Here is a 12,165-nt window from a genome sequence, read left to right on the forward strand (position 1 = left end):
ACCATGTCTCCTCCCTGGTACCCATTCTAAGATAATTCTATATCCTAAGTTTTGAGTTTATACTTCTATTACCCTTTGTAAGTTAGTTTCATTGTAAATGTCATTGTAAACAGTATAGTTTAATTTTGTTTAGAGTAACTTATAGTTTTCTAACACTTGTTCCTTCATGAATATCCCAGACTCATCTACACAATTGTATATAGCAATAATTCATACATTTTAGTGGCATTATAATGACCGATTGCGTCAATATAACAAAACTTGTTTATTTACTTCTCTATGAAGATATCTGAGTCACTTCCAGTTTTCTTTTTCTGACGAATACTTGTTTCAAGGGGGCATATCTGTATAAATTTTTTGAGTGGATCTGTTGGGTAGCAGGTAAGATATACAAATGTTCAACTTTTCAAGATAGACAAATTATTTTCCAAAGCAGGTATACCAATCTACATCTCTATGGGCGATATATGAGGGCGATCCACATCCCCTCAAGCCTTTGGTATTGCCAGACTTAATTTTTATCAATCTACCTGGATATAGATATATATCCCAACTGTCTTTATTTGCATTTCCCTAATTACTAGCATCTTCTCATGTTGATTGGCTATACAGCTTTATCTGCAAAATTCCTGGTTATATCTTAATTTTTTTTTTGACTGGGTTTTTTCTAAAGCTTATTTATATTTTTTAAGACAGGGACAGCGTGAGTGGGGGAGGGGCAGAGACAGGATTCCAAGCAGGCTCCATGCTGTCCCCACAGAGCCCAAACTGGGGCTCAAACTCCTCCGAAATAATTACCTGAGCAGAAACTAAGAGTCGGGATGCTTAACCGACTGAGCCATTCAGGCGCCCTGGGTTGTCTTTTCTTATTTACATATTAAGAAAACTTAATAGATTATGAGTAATAATCCTTTGTCAACCATTTGCTGAATGAGTTACAAGTATCTTGGATCTTCCTAATTTTTATATTGACAAATTTCTTTCTTTTTTTCTTTTATGGCCAAAGTTTAATCTCCCTTGAGAAATCCTTTCCCACCGCCATGGTAATGTATGAAATAATAAGGCCCACTGGAGGTACAGAAGCCTTCTTCCAAATAGGTTATTTCGGGACATGGACCTGTAGCGTGGCTGCGTTAACTATAAAAGTATATGATATAAATGCAGACCTGAGTGAGTATATAATAGAAATACTTGCTCAGAATTATTTTTAAAGTTTATAAACATGAGAAAATGGGTCATTAACTGCAACTTGCTCGTTGATAAAACTTAGGGCACTAAAGAGAGACAAATCACTTCTGTATCAGTATGCTTAGGGAGAAATAAGTAACACTGCCAGTAAAGGGCTCAGGGAATTTAAGTACTGGTAACTACCTAAAAGGTAAACTACAGTTTACATGTTGTAGAGAGGTTTAGTGAAATTTATTACTGGTAGATTAAAACTTAAAAAATTGTAATTGGGGGATCCCTCCCATCACCAGAGCTCCTGACACTCTTCAACCTTGAATCCTGTGCTTCGATCCTTTGCTGTCAAATAAACCACATTTGACACATCATTGGAATCATGGTACTGTTCTGCAGCATAAGGATGGAAAAGAGAAGTCATCTATACTACCTCAAGTTTTAAAGACCTGTCTTTTGTAATTTAAGTCTTTAATCCATCTAGAACTGATTTTAGAATGTACTGGAAGGAAGGAATCTAAATTCGTTTTTCCCTCAGGTGTATAATTAATTGTTGGACAGTATCCTGTTAATTTTTAACTTTAAAAACATAATGTCTTTTATTTATCTGATGATGTAACTCCTGAACATACTGTTGTTCATCCCATCAATTTTAGATGTCTCTTGTAAAACTTACTGATTTTAGTCTAATGAATCTTTCAATATAATTTAATCAAATTACATATAATATAAATGCCATTAAAGCTTTAATTTATATTGGTGTTATGCCTCTCTGATTTTCACAGCTTTTTGCTGTTACGTTTTCCTTTCTGTTATTTGTGATCTCCATATTATGCTTCACTATGAAAATGTCCTTTTTATTTTTTGTTCTTTTTTTAAGGTCTACACATGCTTTCCAATTCCATGGATTTTAGTATATTTAAAAGTTTTCCAAAAGCATTTCAGCCAATGTTTCAGTAACCACTGAAGTACAAAATGAAACATTATTTGAATATACATTATTAAAACAAATATCCAAGAGGAGCCTGGCTGGCTCAGTTGGAAGAGCATGTGACTCTTGATCTCTGGGTTGAAGTTTGAGCCCAACTTTGGGTATAGAGAGTATTTAAAAAGTATTTAAGGGGCGCCTGGGTGGCGCAGTCGGTTAAGCGTCCGACTTCAGCCAGGTCACGATCTCGCGGTCCGGGAGTTCGAGCCCCGCGTCGGGCTCTGGGCTGATGGCTCAGAGCCTGGAGCCTGTTTCCCATTCTGTGTCTCCCTCTCTCTCTGCCCCTCCCCCGTTCATGCTCTGTCTCTCTCTGTCCCAAAAAAATAAATAAACGTTGAAAAAAAAAATTAAAAAACAACAACAAAAAAAGAAAGTATATATAACATTAAAGTAGGGTAAAATCCGGGATGTAAAATTTAAATACTTTTTTTTTTAATTTTTTTTTTCAACGTTTATTTATTTTTTTGGGACAGAGAGAGACAGAGCATGAACGGGGGAGGGGCAGAGAGAGAGGGAGACACAGAATGGGAAACAGGCTCCAGGCTCTGAGCCATCAGCCCAGAGCCCGACGCGGGGCTCGAACTCCCGGACCGCGAGATCGTGACCTGGCTGAAGTCGGACGCTTAACCGACTGCGCCACCCAGGCACCCTATACTTTCAAGAATAATTTTGGATATTTACATTCTGGTTCAGAGCCAAACTTGGCTATTATGAATAAACTGCTATAAACACGAATGTGTCAGTTTTTGCGTGGACTTGTTTTCATTTCTCTTGGGTAGATATCCATCGGAATTGCTGCGATATACTCTAACTCCATATTTAACCTTCTGAGAAAGGCTGTTTTTCAAAGCATCTAGACAAATTTACATTTACACCAGGAGTGAATGACAGATCTCGTTTTAGGATCACTTCCTCAACACTCACTATGATCTCTTTCTTAGTATACTCATCTCGGTGAGGGTGATGTGATACCTCATTTTCATTTCCCTGATGGTTGCTAATGCTGCTTACTGGCCACGTTTATCTTGTTTATTCAGCTCATTTTCCACTTTAAAATTAGGTTATTTGCCTTATTATTAACTTATAAGAGCTCTTTGTATATTCTAGATTTCAGTATCTTTTCACATATGATTTGAAAACTTCTCACACTCTGTAGGTGTCTTTTCAATTTCTTGATATGCTTTGAAAACCTCAAGTTTTTAATTTTGATAATGTCCACTTTAGTTTTTTATTTGTTGCTTGTGCTTTTGGTGTCATATCTAAGGAATCACTGCTTACTCCAGGGTCATGACTATTTACTGTTGTTTAAAATTTTTATAGCTTTATTTCTTGAATTCCATTTTAATTTATATATAGTATCAAGAGGGTCCATTTATTCTTTTGCTTGTGGACATTTGTTCCAGCACCATTTGAAAAGGCCATTCTTTCCCCCACTGAATTGTTTTGGCGCTCTTGTCAAAAACCAATTCATTTCAATGTTAAGGCATATTTAAAGGTTCTCAATTTTATCCCATTGACATATAGGTCTGTCCTTATGCCAGTACCACAGAGTCTCAATTACTGTAGGTTTCTGCTAAGTTTTAAATTTAGGATGTGAGTCCTCAACTTTGTTTGTTTTGGCGCGGTGGGGACAGGGGGATTGTTTGGACTGAGTTCCTTGACTGTGTATATGAATTTCAGGACCAGATTAACAATTTCTGCAAAGAAGCCTACTGGATTTTGATAGGGGTTGTGTTCAACCTATAGATCAACTTAGGGAATATGACTACCTCAATTCTACCAAACATTCTGATCCATGAACATGGAAGTCTTTCCATTTTTAGATCTTTAATTTCTTTCAAAAGCATTTCATAGTTTTTAGAGCTTTGTACTTCTTTTTGCTGCTATTTAATTGAAACTATTTTTCTTAATTTCATTTCTGTATTGTTCGTTGCAAGTACATGGAAATTCAACAGAATATTGTATATTGATCTTGCCTGCAACATTGTTGACCTTGTTTTTATCTCTAGTTTTTTGAGGCTTCTTTAGAATTTTCCACAAATAAGATCCTGTCATATGTCAGTAGTTTTATTTCTTCCTTCCTAGTCATGATGCCTTTTATTTCATTTTCTTGCCTATCCTAACTAGAAACTCCAGTATAATGTAGAACAGAAGTGGTGAGAACAGACATCCTCATTTTATTTGGACTCAGGGGATAACCTTTACTCTGTAACCATTTTTGTATGATGTTAGCTGTGTATTTTTCACAGATAACCTTTATCAGGATAAGGAATTTCCCAACTATCTTTACTTTGTTGAGTGTTTTTGTCATAGAGGAGTATCGGATTTTGTCAGAGAATGTTTCATCATCTATTAACATAATCATATGGCTTTGTTCTCTATTCCACTGATACATTATATTATTGTATTTTTGGATGTGAAACCAACCTTGCATTCCTGGGACAAATCCCACTTGGTCATGTTGTATAATCTTTTCTGTGTTGCTGGACTGAATTTTTTAGTGTTTTGTTGATGATTTTTGCATTTATATTCATAAGAGATATTGTTCTGTGGTTTTCTTGTGGTGTCTTTGTCTGATTTTGTTATCAGAGGAATACTGGCCTCCCAGAATTAGGGAAGTGTTCCTTCCTCTTGTATTTCTTAAAAGAATTTATTAAAAATTGGTATTTTTAAATGTCTTGTAGAACTCAACAATAAACCCATTTGTGACTGGGCTCCTCTTTGCTTTCTAATTCAATCCCTTTACTTGTTATAGGTCTGTTCAGGTTTTCTATTTCTTCCTGAGTCAGGTTTGTTCATTTGTGTCTCTAGCAATTTGTCTGTTTCAACTACTTAATTGGCTGGTATACAAGTGAGTTGTTCTATTCTCTTATTTATTTTTTTAACTTCTGGAAGGTCAGTAGTAAGCCTCCCTCCTTCATTCCTGATTTCAATTATTTGAGTCTCTTTCATGGTCAGTCTAGGTAAAAGTTTGTCAATCTTTTTGATCTTTTGGAAAAACAACTTTTGGTTTCCTTGATTTTCTTTATTTTTTATTTTATTAATTTCCACCACACTCATTATTTCCTCCATTCTGCTGACTTAGGTTTAGTTTGCTCTTCTTTTTGTATTAAAGTTAGGTTATTGACTTGAGGTATGTTTCAATACAGGCATACATCACTACAAAATTTTCTTCTAATGATTGCTTTAATTTCACTCCAAAGTTTTGGCATATCATTTTCATTCATTTCAAAGTATTTTCTATTTTTCCTTGAGTTCATCTTTTACCCACTGGTTATTTAGTAGGAGGTGTTTAATTTCCACATAGTTGTGAATTGCTCAAGTTTCTTCTTGGCATTAAATACTAATTTTATTCCACTGTTATCAATCTGCTTCATTGACTTCAATCCTCTTAAATTTGCTGACGTTTGTTTTATGGTATAGTGTGTCTACACTGGAGAATGTTCTCCATACATGAGAAGAACATATTCTGCTGTTATCTTGTTGAGTGTTCGCAAGACATCTCTTCGGTCTAGTTGGTTCATAGCGTTGTTCAAATCTTACGGTCTCCTGCCTAGTTTTCTGTACATTAAGAAAGGGCAGTACTGGTCTCCAACCATTCTTTTTGAATTGTCTATTTCTCCCTTCAATTCTTGTCAATATCTGCTTCATAGATTTTGGTACTGTTATTAGGTGTATGTATATAATTGTTATAAATTCCTGACGGAATGGTCCTTTTTTTATAAAACATCTCTCTGCTAGTAGCATCTTTTGTTCTAAAATCTGTTTTGTCTGAAATCAGTATAACCACTCTTTCTTAAGGTTGCTCTTTGCATGATAGATCTTTTTCTATCCTTTCATTTTCAACAGATTTGTAGCTTTCAATCTAAAGTGTCCCCTGTAGACAGCATATAGTTGGATGCAGTTTTCCCGCCAGTCTGAAAATCTGTTTAATCCATTAATTGTTTAAACCATTAATATCTGACATTAATATTGACAATTCGATTTATGTCTACATTTTACATTTTGTTTTACAGGTCTCACATCAAGAAAATTGAAAGTCTTTTCTATTTTCTGAAGAGTTTGTGTTTGCAAATGGTTATTACTTCTTCCTTAAATGTTAGAAATAATTCACCATAATGCCACCTGGGCTTGGAGTTAGAACTTAGTAATAAAGGTTTTCAATTATAATTGAATTTTTAAAAAGAGACACAGGACCATTAATATTTTCTACATCTTTTTGTTACTTTTAGTGGTTTTTCTCCTTTCAACAGAATTTCAAATTTATCAAGTTCTTCATAATTTTCTCTAATTATATTTGTAACATCTGTAAGATTTGTAGTATTTTTTTTTCTTTTCCTTTCTTAAGATGAGTTGGTAGCGGCTCAGGCCGTGTTCAGTCTCTAGCTGTCTTACCACCCACACTAGCTTCTTAGCTCATCTGGGCAGATGTCAGGGCAGTGAGTGAAGTCAGAGGATATTGGCACCCATGGGCCCTAGAAGTTGGTTTTCCTGCAAGCCTGGCCCAGTGGTCCGGCAGGATGAAGTCATTCTGGTCCTTGGCTGTCTAGCACTGGGCCACTGTCTGCTGTTGTTGCTGCCACTGCTCCTTCCTTGCCCTTGTAGCCAGTCAGGATTCAATGAAGCTCTTTTTATTCTTGATATTAGTGATGTGGGTTCCCCCCCCCCTTCATCATTTTTACTGGAAATCTATCTATTGAATCAATACTTACAAAGCACTGACTTTGGCTTTGTTGACCCTCTATTGTATGTAGTGTTCATTTCCTGTTGGCATAATTCCATTTTCTTCAGGCTTGATTTGTTGCTCTTTTTCCAGCTTGAGATAAAAACTCAGATCTTTCATTTTCAGCTGCTTTCCCCTCTTCACTTTTTGCATCTAAAGCTATAAAATTTTTCTCTAGTTCTGCTTCAGTTGAGTCCCATACATTTTGATAAACCCACTCTCAATTTTATCATTTGGTTCAAAATATTTCCAATTGTCATTAGAATTTCTTCTAGGATCTGTGGATGATTTCAAAACACTAATTTCCATGCAATTGCAGATTCCCTATTTATATTTTTGTTGAAAGTTAGCTTAATTGCACTAGAGTCAGAGAATATCTTCCAAAATGACTATCTTCCAAATGATACTTGTTGAGGCTAGCTTCATCGTCAATTTTTCCAAAAGCTCCATATATACTTGAGCAGAACCTGTATTCTAACACTGTTGAGTATAATGTTGTTATATGTAAATGCCAACTAGTTCAGATGTTCTTAGTTGTACTGTTCACAACCTTCCAGCTATTAAAAACACTGGATTTGTGCACTTCTTTTGATTTAATCATTGTTTTCTTTATATAGTTTGAAGCTGTTAAGTACATACTGATTTATTTTCTCTATTCCTGGGGATGGATTGGTTTTCATTACAAAATCTCTTGCAATGCTTCTTGCTGCAACAGTATCTTAATACATCATCAACAGTAAATAAATGTCAATTGTATTTTTTTTTTTAATCCACTGAACCAAATATTTACCTTCCCTTTACTAAAAGTAAAACTTAGAAACCAACCAACCTGAGCTAGGTTATGTAATTTGTTCAAGGAAACATAGTTCAGAGACAGAATTTAATCTTAGGATCTTAAGATTCAAGGAAATCTTGTATCACAAGCACAAATCAGATTAGGAATTATGAAGGGACAGGGTTATCTTCAGGGCTATACAATGGTCAACAAATTGACAAAACTTGACCAATTTGTGACAGGTGATTATCTGATAATGAGTATGTACTAATTACTACTCTAAGTGTGGTCCATGGACCAGCTGCACCAGCCACTTTCTAAGTGCTAGCAGAATTTTACTTTTATTTTAAAAACTTTCATCAATGTAATGCCCTAAAATCAAACAGTTATAAAGTGCTCATAATGAAATGTAGTTGCTTGTCAGCACTCCTTAATGCCCGGTGGCAATCAATTTTAATCAATTTAACAACCTGTTTTTATTTCAGTATTTTTAAATATCTTTACACTAGTTATCTCCTGAGTTACAAACTAGTAATTATCAATTCCTATATATTTACAAATGAGATTTAGCGGTTTTCTACACCCTACACATCTTTTTTTTCTTAAAATCACATCTGTAGCTAACCCAATACATTGTTATAGACAAGTATTTTCTATATAAACAGTAGATCATCGCTGTCAGCATGGAGCCTCATGTGGGGCTGGAACTCATGAGGCATGAGATCATGCCCTGAGCCCAAACCAAGAGTTAAATGCTTAGCCTACTGAGGCACTCAGGCACCTGTAATGTCATGTTTAAAGATCACACCTTCAAAAATGCCTTCCCTTGGGGCACCTGGGTAGCTCAGTCGGTTAAGCATCAAGCTCTAGGTTTCCTCTCAGGTCATGATCTCATGGTTCAGGAGTTCAAGCCCTGTGTTAGGCTGTGCACTGAGCGCACAGAGCCTGCTTGGGATTCTCTGTCTCCCTCTCTCTGCCCCTCCCCCACTTGGACTTGCTCTGTCAGAAAAAAAATTAAAAAAGCCTTCTCCCAAGATAACAACTTTCTTCTCTGAAGATGCTATTACATATATTTTTAGTTATGAGCTTTGAGGGCAGAGGTGTATCTTACTTTTATATCCTCAGGAAGGTAGCTTTCATATAGCTTTAAAAAATGCTGCTTAAATGTATACTTCTAAAACTTAATCCAGAAAGTCAACCAGGGTTAGTCTTTCTTTAAGTACCCAAACAGGCCTCAGCAATTTTTGCCATTGGGAGCTCATAAGCTACTTCTTATCAGCAGCACTATATAGAGTCTCTACATTTACCAGATCAGTCTATGAACATCCCTGTATCCCAAGAAATTTTATCAGGAATTCAAAAATTCAAACTAATCTGATCATCTCCCCTACCCAGAGAGTCATAGTTAGTTCTCTCCAAATATTGCCGGACTACAATCTTTTCTTTCCCACTCAGACTGGTAAAGCTGAAGGGCAAGAAGCTACTGGAGTCTACGGTAATGCATTTTAAAGGTATGGGTTGGGGCACCTGGGTGGCTCAGTCGGTTGAGCATCCGACTTCGGCTCGGGTCATGATTTCACAGTTCGTGGGTTCGAGCCCCGCGTCAGGCTCTGTGCTGACAGCTCTGAGCCTGGAGCCTGTTTCAGATTTTGTGTCTCTCTTTCTCTCTGCCCCTTCCCTGCTCATGCTGTGTCTCTGTCTCAAAATAAACATTAAAAAAAATAAATAAAAATAAAGGTATGGGTCAAGGTTTAATTAAAACTCGGAGAAAAGAATATTTAAATGATGTAAGGAGACAGAAAAGAACAGAATGCAGTTCTTTTTTATGTTTAATATCTCAATGAGAACACTTGTACATTTAAAGTTATAAAGTTTGTTTTTATTACTAACAACTATCCAATGTATTACTTAAAATCTGATTACATGAAATGAATGAAATAAAATGAAATGAAATGAAATAAATCTTCCCACACCCACAATGATAGAATTACATGATATCCACAACAATTTTCACACCAGAATTCAAGATACTAACTAGTAAGGAGATAACAGTGGGCTGAAAGCTGAGGTATGTACAAGCCAATAAGGTAAACAGAGCAGAAAATTCAAGATGTACCTAGACACACCAGTTCTTAAAACACACAAATCGTTTCCAATAAGACACTGTTCCTGCATTTCTGTTGAGGCAGAAGTTAATCTTAGGGTGTGGTCTGTGCAAATCTGCAGATAAAGCTGAGATAGGCAGATTAATTTGATTAGCGTCACACTCAGCATCTCTGAAAACCGAAGTGAAGGACACACGACCAAGGCAAACTTCACAAAAGATGAATTCAGGGTCATCAATCCTTGATTCAGAGGCTGCATTTCTACATTTTCAATAGCTCTCCTGTGACATAAATTATCTTGACCTTGACTGTTCTTCACCGTTTGTTTTGCAAGCAAGTAGGCTGCTGGTCCGTTTGCTGGCTACAAATAAACGCGTGACAGGATTGTCACGAAAAGCCTTATTAAATCCCAACCTGGAGTTAACAGACTCTGTACGTGGACAGGACGCAAATTCTTCCAACGTTTTACTTCCACGGGGTTGGAGTTATTCGGTCCGCTTCTCTTTCTAGCTCTTGGCCACACAGAAGTCTTCAGGGCAGCGCAGACTAGCTTGTCCCAGAGCCAACAACAGGTGCCGGCTCCTAACGTCAGAAGCGTCGTCTTCAACAGTCACGCGCACAAGTCGGCGAAGTCAAGTTTTCCAAGTACAGCCAGGCTGGGGTCCGAGAGGCAAGGCAAACTAACCGCCTCCTCTCTCTACCGTGCACATCCTTGGACTTGGCCAAAATGGGGGAGGGAGAGCAGGTCAGGCGGCGGCACGAAGAAGAAAACGGTCTCTGATACGAAAATATGTAGATACACATTTGTAAGCGCTCCTAAAAGCCAGAGCGCCTGCGTGGGAGGGAGACCCATCTCCGCGAAGACTCGGCTGCAGGATCCCTAGCGCCGCTAAGCTCAACAGGTGTCCAAAACACGTGTGCGCGCCAGGCCCCGGGCTCGCAGGGGCTCCCTCCGTCCCCGGGCTCACCTCCCAACGCCACGTCTCGACGGCAGTCTCCCCGCCGCCTGAGGAGCCGCGCCGGGGACCACCTTCCCCCGCGGCCGCTAAAGTAGTCCGGCCGGGCCTCGACCCCGTACTTACTCGGAAGGATAAAACCCGGCCGACGCGGCGCCCCTCCGCGGCCGCCACTCCCACCCACGCGGGGCGCCTCAGCCGCCGAGGGCACACCGCTGTCGCCTCCCGCGCCGCCCGCCGGGGAAGCGCCGCGGACGCGTGCTCTCGCCCGTTGCGGGCGTCCTCCCGACCCCGTCGGAGCCCCGGCCACTCCGCGGGGGCCTCTCGCTCGGCCCCGCCGCCGCTGCCGCCCTGCTCGCGAGGCGTCCCCGGGCTCCTGCGCCGACCCTCAGAGAGGCGCGCGGCGCCGCGCAACCGCCGACCCGGCCAACCGCCGCTCGCGCGGGGCTCCCGCCCGGTCCCCACGTACCTCCGGCGGCTCCCCACAGGCCGCTTTCCTCAACGGGAGCTCAAGGAACAGTAACCGCCGCGCACAATAACTCTCCCGCGCGGACCTCGGGGGTAAGTCTGCCCGTGCCCGCCCCCGCCGGACTCCGGGCCAATGGCAGCGCGAGCGTGCCGTGGCCCGGCCAATCAGAGGCGCCCGGGTGGAGTGGGCGGGGCGAGAGGGGGCGGTGGCAGGGAAGTGGAAGTCGGCGGCGGGGTGCCTCTGGGCTGGAGCGCTGGTTCGCGCGGGCCGTGGTGCTCACCGGTCCGGTGGCGGCGCCCTGCGTCCGGGCGGGCTGTCGTTCTGAGTGATTCGCGCGACGCGGTAGTTTTCCGAGAGACGTGACTCGTGAAACTCTTTATAAAAACCGATTAGAATCTTCAAAATGTTGCCTTTAAAGCTTCATTTCTTTGGATGAAGGAGTTTTTGGACGACTCCTTAAATTTTGCCACCCAGGCGAGAGGACATGGCCCACTTGTGTTTTCTTGAGTTTCCTGAATTATCCCGGCACCCTGTCACCCTGGGCTGCGTTAGATTTCTCCAGGCAGATGATGGCTCTGTTTGTGACCGCTGTGTGTTCGTCAGTTCTGAGTGTCCTCTCTGTGCTCGGCGCAGGGAGCGTAACCTTCAGTTTTTCCATGACGCGTCTCTCGTCGCCGAGGGGACAACTGCTTGCCGTGTAGTAGCTACTGGCTACGGGGAAAATGAGGCAAGGACGGAAGTTCTGGAAGCCTGGGTCATGAACGGAATGATACACTTTGACCCAGTGGGTTCCCAAAAATCTGGTCCAGGGGGTGGGTGTCTATTCTATTATAAAAATAGTATTGACATTTCTGTTGGTCTCAGACGTTTCGGTTTTCCAGAAACTTCTAGGAAAGTGTCGTGTTATGTTGCAACAGGTTAAATGCAGAAACAGATACAAGAATCCATCTGTCTTAAGTCAGACATTAAG

General features: G+C 40.2%; 2 protein-coding genes across 3 annotated transcripts in view; one reads left to right on the top strand and one right to left on the bottom strand.

The window, feature by feature from the left end:
• Nucleotides 1-11,287, bottom strand: part of ATF7IP2 (activating transcription factor 7 interacting protein 2) — a 60,083-nt gene extending 48,796 nt beyond the window's left edge. The window contains exon 1 of one of the 2 annotated variants that reach the window (XM_023246204.2): nt 11,196-11,287. The gene's annotated coding sequence lies outside the window, so the exon portion shown is untranslated. Of the gene's footprint in view, nt 1-10,852; nt 10,993-11,195 lie in introns of those variants that run through there. The other variant, XM_019820970.3, reaches the window with a different exon arrangement.
• Nucleotides 11,173-12,165, top strand: part of GRIN2A (glutamate ionotropic receptor NMDA type subunit 2A) — a 536,750-nt gene continuing 535,757 nt past the window's right edge. The window contains exon 1 of the mRNA XM_045047693.1: nt 11,173-11,287. The gene's annotated coding sequence lies outside the window, so the exon portion shown is untranslated. The remainder of the gene's footprint in view (nt 11,288-12,165) is intronic.

This window comes from Felis catus, chromosome E3 (genome assembly GCF_018350175.1).
Source record: "Felis catus isolate Fca126 chromosome E3, F.catus_Fca126_mat1.0, whole genome shotgun sequence".
Classification (NCBI taxonomy): domain Eukaryota; kingdom Metazoa; phylum Chordata; class Mammalia; order Carnivora; family Felidae; genus Felis; species Felis catus.